Consider the following 15,261-nt stretch of genomic DNA (forward strand, 5'->3'; position numbering starts at 1 on the left):
TCAGATAAAACAGCAAAGTGGCCAACACCTCTGTAAACCCAAGCAGATTTTGAATGGCAGGTTGCAAAGCTGCACCACCTGTCTACAAAGTTATGGACATGGGAACAAGGCTTCGAAGGGCTGGAAACATGTACGTCAGCCATGTAAGTGACTACAGAACTAGTCTCTGTCTGCAAGCAGTGGACAAAACTACAGGTAGCATAGAACACTGATGACCACCACAACAAACATACAGTAGCAAAATACCAGTATTTATTTTTAAGTTCCTTCCATCCCTTATACCAGTTACATCCCTACCCTCTCGAGAAGAGCTCGCGAAATACAGGGCATTTCCCAAAAACACTCAGGAATATGAATGGCAAGTTCAGTTCACTGTTATTCAGAAGGAAAAATTATATTTTGTTCATAGTAACTAGACAAACTGTACTGCTGCACAGCAAATCTGCTACAGGGTAAAACTAACTACCTTTATGTTGTATCATGAAACAAGGTAACAAGATGAGGAAAATATCATTTTAGATTATGAAAAATATATTGCAGTAAGTAGACCCTCAACAAGCAACCCTTGCAAACAATCTGATTCACTCATAACCCACTTTATTTGTATGTAATGTGGCAAACTACTTCAAGATACTCAACACCTTAAGGTTTCACTTCTGGGCTACGTCTGCACTTACAATTGTACACGGTTACCTGTGTGTTGTGCCCCATTGTCCACATCTGAAGCATGTTCCTGAAGGAGAGTGCACAGAGTGAACACTTGCACACGAGGGGTGTGGGTATGTGCACACCTCTGCTCTGGTGTGGGTCCAAAGCTGTTCTACAGTGCAACGTAGATGGGAGCAAGGGGCATGTACCACGTCACGAGTATCGACAGTCCTCTAAGGCCATTCCCACAATGCACTGATCCCTTTTGCTACCTGACCCTTACCCAAAAGGTATAAAGGTCCCCTCCCCCATTGCCAGTGGTACTAGCAACCTGCACTGAACACTTCAGGATCAGTTCTCTTGTGAACTCTGTTGATCAGCAGAGTCAATCATGGAACATATTTCAAGAGCTGCTGCCTGGTCTCCGGAGCACACCCACATCAACGTGTGGGCAGAGTAAACCACTCTCCACAGCTTTGCATGGGTTGGCAGGAACATACACCTGTACCAGGACATTTCACAGAGACTGGAGGAGGCGGGCATTCACCGGACTCCATCCCAGTGCTGGGAGCACATAAAGCACCTCAGACTCCTGTAAAGGATGGTAAAGGACTCCAAACAATCACTCTAGGAGGAAACCTAGCACATGCCCCTGCTACAATGAGCTGAACCGGGTGCTCTCCAGGGCTGCGAATACATATCCTGAAGTAACTCACAACCCCTCCTCAACACTGCCAGCCTCATCTTACGACAGGACAGCAATGACGGACAGGGCAAGGAGGCAGCAGGGACCTCAGAAGTCCTGCAGGAAGCTCCAGGAGACTCTGAAGAAGAGAAGCATGTGATTCTGACCTGTACCTGATGTACCCAATTGAGGGAAATCCACAAGTAGCCTGAGGAGGACCCCAAGCTGCTACAGAAACCAGAATCCGAGGCACCCCCACGTTCTCCTGAAAAATCCCCTCTTGCTCCAGTAATACATGCCTGAAACTACCTCTCCCCCCCACTCCAAAACAACTACTCCCTCCTCTCCACTTGACTCCAACATGATCCCCAAACAAGATACAGCTGAAAATCAATGACTTCATTTAAATCCTATGAATCACTATAAAGTATTTAGCAGTCTGTTATAGTCCCAACTAACGAGCAGTCACTGTGCTCCTGTGTCTGTGCATTTCTCAGCCAGTACTACAACAGTCCCTGGGCTGCGCAAACCACGAGGAAAGGGAGGGAAGAGAGGGGTTCTGAAAGGGCCCAGGTGGGAAAAGAACGATTTTCTGATATTTGTGCAATATACCACCTCTCTCCCTCCCCACCAGTCTCTCTGCCCTTATGAATGGTAGCCATGTGGAAGGCAGATGGGTCTGCTGGGTTGCTTGAGTACAGGCCTACCTAAGTCTGGGAAGGGAAAGGGAACCATTTGATTGTCTGAGGAACGTCATAGTGGTCCATTCTGCCTGTGACCATTTCAGGTATTTATTACCAATCCCAGTCTCTGGCGAGTGGCCTCTTCCCACTCCAAGCCACTCTGCAGAAATTGGGAGAAGCAGGGGTGAGTGAATCATGCACTTCAGCAGCTGCTCAAACACACAGTGCCATGCCTTTTGGCAGTGGAGAGGCAACTGGCTTGCAGCGTTAATCCAAAAACTTCAAAGAGGAAAATATATTTGAGGTCTGATTTGGTTTACCTGTCCTTTTCAGCGCTCTTTACTGGACACAGGGGCCAGACTTTCTGTCAAGGTCAGGGCTCTGGAGGACTGGCTCGTTGGCAATGGCAGAAGGGCTATCGCTACACTACAGAGCTTACAGCAGCACAGCTGCATCGATGCAGCTGCATCGCTGCTGGTGCAGATGCTCCAAGCCAGTGGGAGAGAGCTCTCCCGTCGACTTAATTACCCCAGGCCCCGCGAGCGGCAGTCACTAAGTTAGTGAAAGAAGCTCTCCTGCTGACATAGCACTGTCTACACAAGTGCTTAGGGCTGTGGAACTCAAGTCAGTCAGGGAGCGACTTATTCATATCCCGAGTGACGTAAGTCATACCGCAGTAAGCGGTAATGTGTACATATCCAAGGAGTCAGGAGCAATTTGGGTTCCTTCGGGGAAGGGAAGATTGTGCTCTAAGGCAGGAGAAGGCAATGATGAACTGTTTCATGGAGAGGGAGTACGTCAAGAGGGAATTGGACAATGCACTCATGCAATCACTGGTACAACTGGTGGGAGAACACTTTTGGGTCCTGATCACCACTGTGGCTGCTGCTCCTCTCCAGGGACAGGCAACACTTTCTCCTCCTCCTGGGATCCAGGCTGCTGCTGAGGCACTGAATCCCACCACTACCCTTGCTGAGGAGCAGCATGATGGACAGCCAGCACATCCTCCTGCACCAACACCTGAAATCCTTCTTATGTGGAATCCCCCAGAGCATGCAGGAGGGGAAACAATGAGCCCAAGTCAGTCTCTATAGTCAAGCCTGTGTTTGTTCCCCAAACTCCACGAAGGCGCCATCCCAGTTTGTCCCCCCAGACAATATTCTGCAGCCCATTCCCCCTTGTCACAGCAATAGGGAGGTGAAGGGCAAGGGCACAGACAGTATGTTTGCCCTCTTCTCAAGGAATTTGATCAGGTGTTTTGATCATTTGCTCCTATCACAAAATGTCACAAGCTCTATGTCTGATACACGTCTGTAAATAAAAAGTTACTGGTCACTTCACTTGGGTGTGCACCTTGCTTTCCATGCATGAGCAACATGATAATTCCCATACATTTGGGATGGGGCAGCAGGATTCACAGCAGGACTGATTTCTGTAAATGTGTGGTGCTACAGAAATGCAATGAATTCTGTCCTACCCATCCTCCTTCCTTCCCCCAACCTTAAATCTCCTTCTGTTAAAAAAACCCAGGATTCATGACAATGAACTGAGCTGTGAAATACCTGTTGCTGACCAAAGCACCAGAATGAAAATCAGAAGAGACCTTAACTGAAGCATCGTTATGGCTTTGTTAACATCTTAACTGACAAAACAGACAAAAGAAACAAAAGTAAATTAACACCAAAGATATCTGCTTTTACAACTCCTCCACCCCCCACCAAAGAGTTACCATTTGCAACCCTGGAAGTAATTCATGCATAGCTCCTGACAAATGCTGTGAGCAACAGTGCCAGAAAACACTGGGAAAAAGAAATGTGCAAAACCCCTCCCAAAACATTACAGAACTATTTTTAAATTAAATTATTTGAACAAAGCTTAACTGTTTTCCATAAAGAAAAGGAGTACTTGTGGCACTTTAGAGACTAACCAATTTATTTGAGCATAAGCTTTCGTGAGCTACAGCTCACTTCATCGGATGCATACTGTGGAAACTGCAGAAGACATTATATACACAGAGACCATGAAACAATACCTCCTCCCACCCCACTCTCCTGCTGGTAATAGCTTATCTAAAGTGATCACTCTCCTTACAATCGGCTCCTCAGCCAAGCACATACACCAAATGTCTGAACCTGCGGTTCCTCTCGTACTGAGCAGGATTACTATTGCAACAACGAATCAGGTCGTCTACGAATGATTTAGCACCGGGTTCCCCACGAACATGCGGTCACGCCGCGGGTGAGAGGCGGCCCCCTTCCGGCCGCGCTCCGGTCCCCACGCGAACGGCTCTCCTCACCGAGCCCTGGCCCCCCGGGAGGGGGGAGGGCGGCTATCCGGGGCCAACCGAGGCTCCACGGCGCTGCCGTATCGTTACGTTTAGGGGGGATTCTGACTTAGAGGCGTTCAGACATAATCCCACAGATGGTAGCTTCGCCCCATTGGCTCCTCAGCCAAGCACATACACCAAATGTCTGAACCTGCGGTTCCTCTCATACTGAGCAGGAATACTATTGCAACAACGAATCAGGTCATCTACGAATGATTTAGCACCGGGTTCCCCACGAACATGCGGTCACGCCGCGGGTGAGAGGCGGCCCCCTTCTGGCCGCGCTCCGGTCCCCACGCGAACGGCTCTCCTCACCGAGCCCTGGCCCCCCGGGAGGGGGGAGGGCGGCTATCCGGGGCCAACCGAGGCTCCACGGCGCTGCCGTATCGTTACGTTTAGGGGGGGATTCTGACTTAGAGGCGTTCAGTCATAATCCCACAGATGGTAGCTTCGCCCCATTGGCTCCTCAGCCAAGCACATACACCAAATGTCTGAACCTGCGGTTCCTCTCATACTGAGCAGGATTACTATTGCAACAACGAATGTGTATGATAATCAAGGTGGGCCATTTCCAGCACAAATCCAGGTTCTCTCCCCCCCTCCACACACAAACTCACTCTCCTGCTGGTAATAGCTCATCCAAACTGACCACTCTCCTTACAACGTGTATGATAATCGAGGTGGGCCATTTCCAGCATAAATCCAAGTTTAACCAGAACGTCGGGGGGCGGGGGGGAGATAGGAAAAAACAAGGGGAAATAGGCTACCTTGCATAATGACTTAGCCACTCCCAGTCTCTATTTAAGCCTAAATTAATAGTATCCAATTTGCAAATGAATTCCAATTCAGCAGTTTCTCGCTGGAGTCTGGATTTGAAGTTTTTTTTGTTGTAAGATAGCGACCTTCATGTCTGTGATTGCGTGACCAGAGAGACTGAAGTGTTCTCCGACTGGTTTATGAATGTTATAATTCTTGACATCTGACTTGTGTCCATTTATTCTTTTACGTAGAGACTGTCCAGTTTGACCAATGTACATGGCAGAGGGGCATTGCTGGCACATGATGGCATATATCACATTGGTGGATGTGCAGGTGAACAAGCCTCTGATAGTGTGGCTGATGTTATTAGGCCCTGTGATGGTGTCCCCTGAATAGATATGTGGGCACAGTTGGCAATGGGCTTTGTTGCAAGGATAGGTTCCTGGGTTAGTGGTTCTGTTGTGTGCTATGTGGTTGTTGGTGAGTATTTGCTTCAGGTTGGGGGGCTGTCTGCAGACAAGGACTGGCCTGTCTCCCAAGATTTGTGAGAGTGTTGGGCCATCCTTCAGGATAGGTTGTAGATCCTTAATAATGCGTTGAAGGGGTTTTAGTTGGGGCTGAAGGTGACGGCTAGTGGCGTTCTGTTATTTTCTTTGTTAGGCCTGTCCTGTAGTAGGTGACTTCTGGGAACTCTTCTGGCTCTATCAATCTGTTTCTTCACTTCCGCAGGTGGATATTGTAGTTGTAAGAATGCTTGATAAAGATCTTGTAGGTGTTTGTCTCTGTCTGAGGGGTTGGAGCAAATGCGGTTGTATCGCAGAGCTTGGCTGCAGATGATGGATCGTGTGGTGTGGTCAGGGTGAAAGCTGGAGGCATGTAGGTAGGAATAGCGGTCAGTAGGTTTCCGGTATAGGGTGGTGTTTATGTGACCATTGTTTATTAGCACTGTAGTGTCCAGGAAGTGGATCTCTTGTGTGGACTGGACCAGGCTGAGGTTATGCTCAAATAAATTGGTTAGTCTCTAAGGTGCCACAAGTACTCCTTTTCTTTTTGCGAATACAGACTAACACGGCTGTTACTCTGAAACCTGTTCTCCATAAAGTACCCTGAAACAGAGTTGTTAACATAACCAACACAATGCTCGATAATGGCATTACATTGCATATACACTCTCCGCAGCGCAAAACCATGGCCAAAGGTGTTAACCTTGGGGGCCCTCACCCAATAGTCAGTTAATACATTAGCATCAGCTGCAGGGGACTGAAACCCACCAAGAGATGTTACAACACAAGTACATGGCAATGCTCTATTGAACTTTTCCAGCAGCACCAGTCACAAGTCACCTTCTGGCTCCACACTGATCTACAATATGCAAGCAAATGGCAGCATGCATTTCCCTGGCCCATTGAGAACCAGGATCAGCGTGGGATCTGGCTGCCTGTATCGGCTTTGAAAACCAGATCTGTCCTGTGCCCACTTGCTCTAGAAGTATTCCTCTTTAGCCTCAGAAATGTTGTACAAGGCACAGCACGCCACAATAACGCAAACCACACTGGCATCCAGACAGGCCCATAGGCACCACCAAAAAGCTTTCAGATGCCCAAAGGCGCACTCCACCAGCATTCTGCAGATATAGTTGAATTTCCTTGCTCCTTGGGGTGGCAATGTCGGAGTATGGCTTCATGACCCACTCCTAAAGAAACTATGTGGAATACCACAAAATAAATGTGGGAACAGAAACACCATGCAGATCCACATCATTTGGGGGAGGAGGGAGAGGAAATCCCTTCCTCCACCATGTGGTACAATCCTGACCTCCTGAGCAACCTGGCATTTGGACTTTTCCTGTATGTGCAGTGTTGGTGTTCATGAACCAATCCCTGTGGTCCACACTAAGCCTTGGAGAATGAGTGACTAGTAACCATGAATTCACTGGCCCCTTTCAGTGGAAAAAGAAAAATTCTGGGATGTGGATTCTGTCAATGGCCCCAGCACAGTTCGGAAACCTCATTTTCTGAAATCCCACTATAATTTCAGGGACTTTAGTTATGGCAACCACCCATGGGCAGATAACAGTATCAATAGCATGGCAAACTTGTATAACCGCCACCACACCAGTTGACTTCCCAACCCTGAACTAGTTTGCTCCTGACTGGTAGTTGTCAGGTATTGCCAACTTCCAAAGAGCAATAGCATCTGCACAGGTATGGGTTTCCGAAAACGAGTGCTCTGAAGCTCAAGGGTTGGTGCAAGCTGCTCACACAACTCTTTGAAGATCTGCTTCCCCATTTGGAAGTTCTGCAGCTGTTAGTCATCATTCCAGATTTCCAAAACAATGTGGTCCCACCGCAAAGTGCTGGTTCACCGGGACCAGAAGCAGCAGTCCACTCATGTGCATAATCATTGCAATCTCGGCATTCAGTACATTTGTTCCATTGGACCCCACTGGATTTTTATTTGCCCTCTCGGTCAGCTATCTTTGGTGTCTCAAATTTTTCTGGACTCATTCCATCCAGTACATGATCTTTTGTCTTGAAAGCAGGAGCAGAACCACATCATGGACTTGCTCTATGTTTTCAACACAGTCTGGCAGAAGGGAGAGATGACTGGAAGCTGCCATCGCTCAATGCGTAAAGGCAGTGTACAGCAGTGGCTCTCAACCTTTCCAGACTACTGTAACCCTTTCAGGAGCCTGATTTGTCTTGCATAACCCCAAGTTCCACCTCACTTAAAAACTACTTGCTTACAAAATCCAGACATAAAAATACAAAAGTGACACAGAACACTGCTACTGAAAAATTGTTTACTTTCTCATTTTTGCCGTCTAATTTAAAATAAATCAATTGGAATATAAATATTGTACTCACATTCCAGTGTATAGTGTATAGAGAGCAATATACACAAGTAACTGTCTGTATGAAATTTTAGTTTGTACTTACTTAGGTAGTGCTTTTTATGTAGCCTGTTGTAAAACTAGGCCAATATCTAGATGAGCTGATGTACCCCCTGGAAGACCTCTTGTGTATCCCTGGGGTACACGTACCCCTGGTTCAGAACCAGGGGTGTACAGTACCAGCAACGTATATCAAGGCAATTCCCAGCATCGCCTGTGAAGCACTCTGAGATACTGTCCCTGAAATGGTAGCACTACCTTCGTGTACTGAAAAAGGGCAGCATGGACATGGGTATATGCCTTTGGAGAATATATAGCCATTCCCAGCACAGCATATGTGGACACTCAGTGCAGGTACAGGGTACATGTGCTAGCAGTACTTGGACATGTACCCCAGGGAAGCACACAAGTGTACAGAGCCAATACACTAAGTAAATTTGTTTCCAGCTTTAGCCAGATTTCTACAATTGTTACAGAAGAATTGTTCCAGACTTTTCCTAATAAGGATTTTAAGTATGGGAACAAGATATTTCCTCATGCAAGTTAATATCCAAGACCCCTCTCCCCCTCAAAAAAAGCCAAAAAATGTAAATTAATAAAAAATGAGAATGTCAACCCCACAAAGCCCACAAAATTAAAAGATACCCTTTTGGCAGTATTGACAAGCTCTCAATAGCTTGGCCTTTATTACAGGTTGGCCCAGAAACTTAAAATTAAATATTCAAATGCAGTTTAACAGATATTACAAACAGCAGCCCACTGCAGATAGTGGGAGCACAGATTGCCAGGTTTTGAAAATGTAAAATTCAGGATCTCTTTGAAAGGTGCTGTTCCACTGGGCAACCAGATTTCCTACAGAAGTCTGGGAATATCTCCCCTTAGGAACAAATAGAAAGCAAGCCTAAAATGGGGTCACTTGGGCTCAAGGAATGGTAATTTTATTTTTAATGTCTAAAATTTGTGTATTCCTTATATAATGCATTTTTAAAAAATCTTCTTATTAAACTTTGAGTTTTAAATCTCTATCCTGCTCTTTTCCTGCACTTCTTATTTTCTGACCAGCATTAAGCTTCCACTTTTCTCATCCATCTGGCTTACTTCATGTTGAGTCAGAGCTTTGCTAAGGCACAGCAAGTATGGAAGTACTACTCTTCTGGAGAAATTGCACGGGAGGGCTTCTCTGCTAGCAGAAACCACCAAGGAGATGGATGGAAACATTTGCAAATCTGTTGGTGAAATCAGATAATACTGTGCTAAGAGGAGAACTACTCTGATGAACATATGAAGTAATTTTGTTGCACTCTGGTCTTTTAATGAAGGCCTGGGGTGATGGATCCCAATTCATTTAATTTTGACCATTATAGACTAAGCTGCAATATGGATTGATAAACTATGAAAAGTTAGAAGAAACTTTTCTAAAGTTCTGTTCTTAAGAAACGGGATTGCTATGGACATGTTTTAGATATGGTCACGAACACCCACGAACTATTCAGCAAACCACACACTTAAACCACAGTCCACACACAACTGATGAATAACTTGTTTTAACATTGTCTTTGCTTTCTCAAGTTCTTCTTGGAGTTGGGAAAGTATGCAGCTGATGAACAGATCACATTTTATGTATGGCCTAGAAAAGAATCCAGTAGTGGTAAAAACGTAAAAAAAGAAGGCATGACACAGACTACACCCAAGTAGCAGGAATGTGGATTAAATCAATGTCATTTTTCATAGCCAAGCAGCAAAATGAGAAGCCCTGATCCTGCAAACTTTTACTAATGAAAATAATCCACACTCACATAAGTAATCCCATTGACTGCACTAAAAAGATATACTTCTATTGACACTGAAGTCAACAGAACTACTTTGAGAGTAAGGATTATTCAAAATTTTAACGATAGCTATAGGGTCAGGACCATTATCAGTGATTCTGCACAATAATTTAACAACAAATTAAGAACACTATAACCTATCCAATTTAAACTAATGGGGAATTTTCAGGAGGCAAAAATGTAATTATGCCCGCTTGAAATCTAGCTGTGGCACTGAGTTTAATAGGTCTATTATTTGAAAACTTTGGATTTTAAGGCACAGAATGTCAGAAATTTCATTTTATGTCTCATCTGAAAGATGGATATCAAGCCTCCAAAATACACTATGTCAACAGCTACTACTTAATTTCTCTTACAATATTTGAGAATCCAGAGACTTGGCTAACAAATTTAGCTGGGATACCAGCACCACCAAGATGTACTATGGTTATACGAGCCTTTTTAGTACTGGCAGGCAAAACAAGCCTTGCAAGCGACATCTATTGGTCCTAAAAAAACCAATCTCTAGTGGTGTCAAGCACTTTTTTCATCATATTAAAACAGGGTTTAGACATGCTACATATGAAATGACAAACATGTGTTTTGACCTCTAAGAATCAACATGGTACAAGATCAAACAGACACAAAGAATGTTTGGTATACCAGTGTATAATATTACCCGGAATTTTTTTCCAGCTGAGTAATTCTGCAACTGAGAACATCTGAGAAAGACTAGCTGTGCTTGTGTAACATGCTTGTAACGTGTTTGTGTTGAGTCTCTCTCTAATAGAAAGCTATGCAGAAGCTATCTCGCCTACTATTGCTGCCAGCAATGGAATTATTCCTTTAATTCAAGACCCCTGTGCTTTGGTGCTGACAGTCTTAGGTTTAAAAACCCTGCTGATGACACAAGGTGAAGACCATAATGTTGGGCATACTTTCTATTTTTTTAAAGGAGCATTGTACTAACAACAGTGAAAGGTTTTCCCCAACTTTTAGCTTCCATGCTGGGTATGTGGTTGATTCTATACCCAGCTATAACGGCATCAGGCTGGATTGCTGTACCATGCTGACGAGCCATTAGATGAAACATCCACAGATGCCAAAATGGACTGAATAAAACATAGCGAAAAAGTCTGAAAGCAAGTTGGAAAGAAACTAGTCTGACTTCATTACACTCTACCTTAGCTAAAATAGTTTAGCTTTCCAATGCAATAAACCATGGGTTTTTATAAAAACAAAAGTGTATTTCACTTTTTCCTGAAAACTAATGGGCCTTTAGGCAGCTAAAAATAAACCTCCACCCTCTGTTTCCAATTGCATTAGCTAGCATTTGGGAGAGACTACTCACGTTAAGATACACATCAAATTTATAAAACACATTCTTTTCCTAACAGCAATATACTTGAGAAGAGCTTCAGTTCCTCCCACAAACACTGGTGTCCATTGGCATTGTCTTTAACAAATAATTTTGTGGCTGTGGGTACAGCTAAATTTTAATTTTAAAAACCTAACAATGTGTGTGGTCGAAGAGACTATTTTTAACCCGATGGTCAACCACTATGAAATTACATGTACCGAGATGTCACTTTTAATACATGGACAAACCCTATTTCAGAAAAGATTTTTTTCCATTGTGATTTAAAGGTTCCTATAAATGGAGAAAATGCTCTGGCAAATGCAAAGTCTCAGTAATATGCAAAAGTTTCATGATGACACTTCTTCATTCCTTGGGGAAAACTTTCTAGTTTCTATAGAAATAATCTCTTTGCAGATCAGGGCAACAAATCAAATTAGGCATAACCATAAAACTGAGCCGTTCCATTCCTAATGAATCTTAATAGCTGGATATGTTGTCAGGACTCAAAACACAATCTATCTTCTGTAGCTGATCAGCATCATCTGTGTGAAGATCAGATATATCTAATTATATAGCAGACTCCTCCCCTATCAGCATGCTTCATAGATTATAAAGCCAGAAGGGAACATTAATATATAGTCTGACCTAATGTATAAGACAAACCACAGGACTTCTCTGAATTAATTCCTAACTGAACTAGAGCATATCTTTTAGAAAAACATACCATCTTAAATTTTAAAATTGCCAGTGATGGAGAATCCACCACAATCCTTGATAAGTTTCTCCAGTGGTTAATATTCAATTCTCTCAAATTTATTCCAGTTGTCCAACACCTCTCCGAGATCTCCACTTTGCTCATCTGCTCCAGGACTTGATGATCACATGCATATTTAACCAAGCTCTAGCAAAAGTGTATTATTTTATGTTTATATCAGAGTAGTAACCAGAAGCCCAAGTAGTATCCAGAGGTCCCATTGTGCTAGAAGTTATACAACACACATTTGTGGCCCAGACCCCACAATCAACTGCTTCCATAGCAGCTCATTGCAGATCAGGTCCTGTATTGGTGAAATTGTTGCCCCCCCACCCCCAAAGTCAATACACGTTTTGCCATTAACTTCAATGGAGCCATGATTTCACCCATTATCTTTTAAAAGGTTAACTTGCATACTAGATTAGTTTCCTTTAGCACCACAAGAAGAAGAGAAGATATTTCCAACAAGTTTGTTGTTTAGTTTAAAGGTAGAAAGTTTAAGAGCTGCTTAGCAGCTTACTTGGGCAGCAAATAGATTAATCATTTTTGTTCAAAGTGGAATGCAGTTTTACCCAGAATATCTTTTTTGAACCAATTCTCCAGTGTACAACCATTACTATACATTTTCTTTCAAACAGCACACTTCTTTCACCACGTTCGCAATAATATTTTAAAAACGTTTATTGGCATACAATGTTACAGTTTTATGCCAACTGTACATAAATGGAAGCTACTTCCTGGTTGCTAAATATTTTACTAAATACTTTCAGGATTATTACAATTGCAATTTAACATGCTGTGGAAGGGGCCTTATTTACACAGAATGGGTACTCAATCACTTTTATTGCTTTGGAAAAATCTGACTATAGTTTATAGTTGAACAGATATCATTTGTGGCCAAATAGAGACACCAGCTATCCCCCGTCTGTTAAAATATACAACAGAATACTTGATAAGTTACTTGCAAGTATGCTGCACTATAGGTATTTTCCCTTTCTTTTTAATACATATTTTAATAAATAGCAAGCCATTCAGCCAATGAATTAGTCCAACCATCCGAAGATAATACATACAGATACAAAAATATACCCATGTAAGTGAAACGACTACAGTCCTACAACTGCAATATTACAACCTATCATGAGGCTTACCCAACTGTGGCTCAAAGTTAGGTTTAAATGTCAAATAAAAGTTTTGTTAACATCTATTTACTGGCTTATTATTAGCTATCCAAGATAAAGTGAATATATTATGTTGCTCTCTTCTACATTAAACAGTCAACTTAAAGAGGTTGAGAGTCTGTACTAATATTGAATTTGGATTCCTTGAAACCTTACTAGACACTAATTTTAGTCACCTGTGAACCTTTCAAATGAGAATAGATATGAAAATTTAGTTAGCCTACTTGAAGTTATCTGTAGATACTGGTAGCATGTTTGTTGACAAGTTGCCATTGCTGGAAAATCTGACCTGAAAACACTGCATAAGGTGTAGACCTCTACTGCTAAATAAATATTAGTTTCCACCACTGTCATCCAGTTATTGACTTGTTCCCTTGTGGCTGCAAGTTAAAGCAACTTCCAGTCATAAAAAGTTATTTGCCTCTTCACCACCATGAATCATACTACAAATACTGATGAAAATGTATTTTCCTTGGATAACAGTCTGTCTAGACTACTCAGATTGAATGTACAATACATATGTGGGCCCTGTCATTTAAACTTATTAAAATACACGAAGTGCTTAACATTCTATTTCTGTAAATGAAATTAATGGATAGCAACTGGTTACTCTTCTTCACTGACTACACTGCACTTGCTGCAATGCAGAATGTCGAACAATTTTTACCCTTTGTGGAATATAAAGAATGTTGAGCTTAACAGATTTCTCTCTTGCCCCTAAAGGAAAATGATTTTTTAATTTTAAGTTTTTCCTTCCAGATAGTATGTAAGTTCTAATGCTCATGGAATATATGTACAGTGTCAGGACAATGGTCCTGCAACTGGAAAAGCAATGGCTGGGCATAATATCACATTTTTATTATAACAATTCATTCTAATTTTACCAAAAAGGAGAATTTGCCCTTAGTTTTTTTTAAAATCATATTAGTTTTAAAATATTAAATTATAAGTGAATTTGAAAAAGCCGGAAGCAATCAGTGGAAGATAAATATACTTAAAATTCATGGGAAAGAGAAAAATAGTTCACATTGGGTCAATCTAATGTCAATTAAGTACCTGAAAGATCTCATAATGCTAGATTTTAAAACAACAACAAAAAACAACTATTCACCAGTATAAGGCTCCGCTCTTCAGCAGGCTACTGGATCACACAATTAATTTTGTACAGCATTAGCAAAAGACATTGAACATAATAACAGAAGTGTGTTTGGGATTTTCAAAGCTAGGAAAGTTATTGCATATTGAACCTCTGGTCTTTTAAAAATTATATTTTTCTCTTTTTAGAAAATTGCTTCCGATGTTCTCCACCATAGACCCATCCTCTATAATTAAAAGGACTGGGGAACAACAGATGTAACTCCTCTTATATCCCCATAAGTAGTGGAAATGCATTCCTGGGAATACTCTCTTCTAAAGTTAAGCATGTGCTTAAGCATTTGCAAGCTTGGGGCCTATATTTATAGACTTTCTTTTCGTATTGGAATATTTAAAAGCTTTTTCTTTATTCAACCTAAAATTTGAGTCTATACCCAGTCAAGAGTGTCGCTTTAAAAATTTGTTGCATGAAATCAGCCAACCTCAAAGCACTTGGAAGTCTCAACCTGGATTAAAATCATTCCAAGAAATCAAGAAAAATAATTAAGAGGATTGACCAACCACTGTGTGTTATTCATGATATGAGAGCAGGACATACTACACAATACAGAGCATGGATCAAAAAACTAGAACAACATGTAGAATGCCAGCCAGGAAGAACAGTAGTTTCCCATCCTTTATTTTTGGTTGCATATTGCATGCAAGTATTAATTCATTTAAGCCTAATTTCAAATAATTTAAAGGTTATTTTTCTATTTAAAGTTATTTGTCGGTTTTCAGTCATTTTATTTTCTGTCTGGGGTTACTTCTGTTGGAAGTCAGTGTTTATTTATTTATTTATTTATTTATTTGCCTTTGAACACGTGGATTGTTTTAGCACCCAACACAATGAGGCCAATCCAATTTTGGCCTTTCAGCACAACCATAATATAAATGGTTACTAATAATATTTTATATTCCGAGGGTGTTATATTAGTATTGATTTGATGCATGCAGACATGTGTAGAAAAATGACTACCAAAAAAGATTGATTTTTTAATTCTCTATTACCAAGTGGAATAACAAATAA

General features: G+C 42.0%; 1 protein-coding gene across 9 annotated transcripts in view; it reads right to left on the reverse strand.

The window, feature by feature from the left end:
• ATXN10 (ataxin 10) overlaps positions 1 to 15,261 on the reverse strand; it is a 149,026-nt gene that overhangs the window by 101,229 nt on the left and 32,536 nt on the right. The window lies entirely within an intron of this gene.

The sequence above is a fragment of the Eretmochelys imbricata genome, chromosome 1 (assembly GCF_965152235.1).
Source record: "Eretmochelys imbricata isolate rEreImb1 chromosome 1, rEreImb1.hap1, whole genome shotgun sequence".
NCBI classification, from domain to species: Eukaryota; Metazoa; Chordata; order Testudines; family Cheloniidae; genus Eretmochelys; species Eretmochelys imbricata.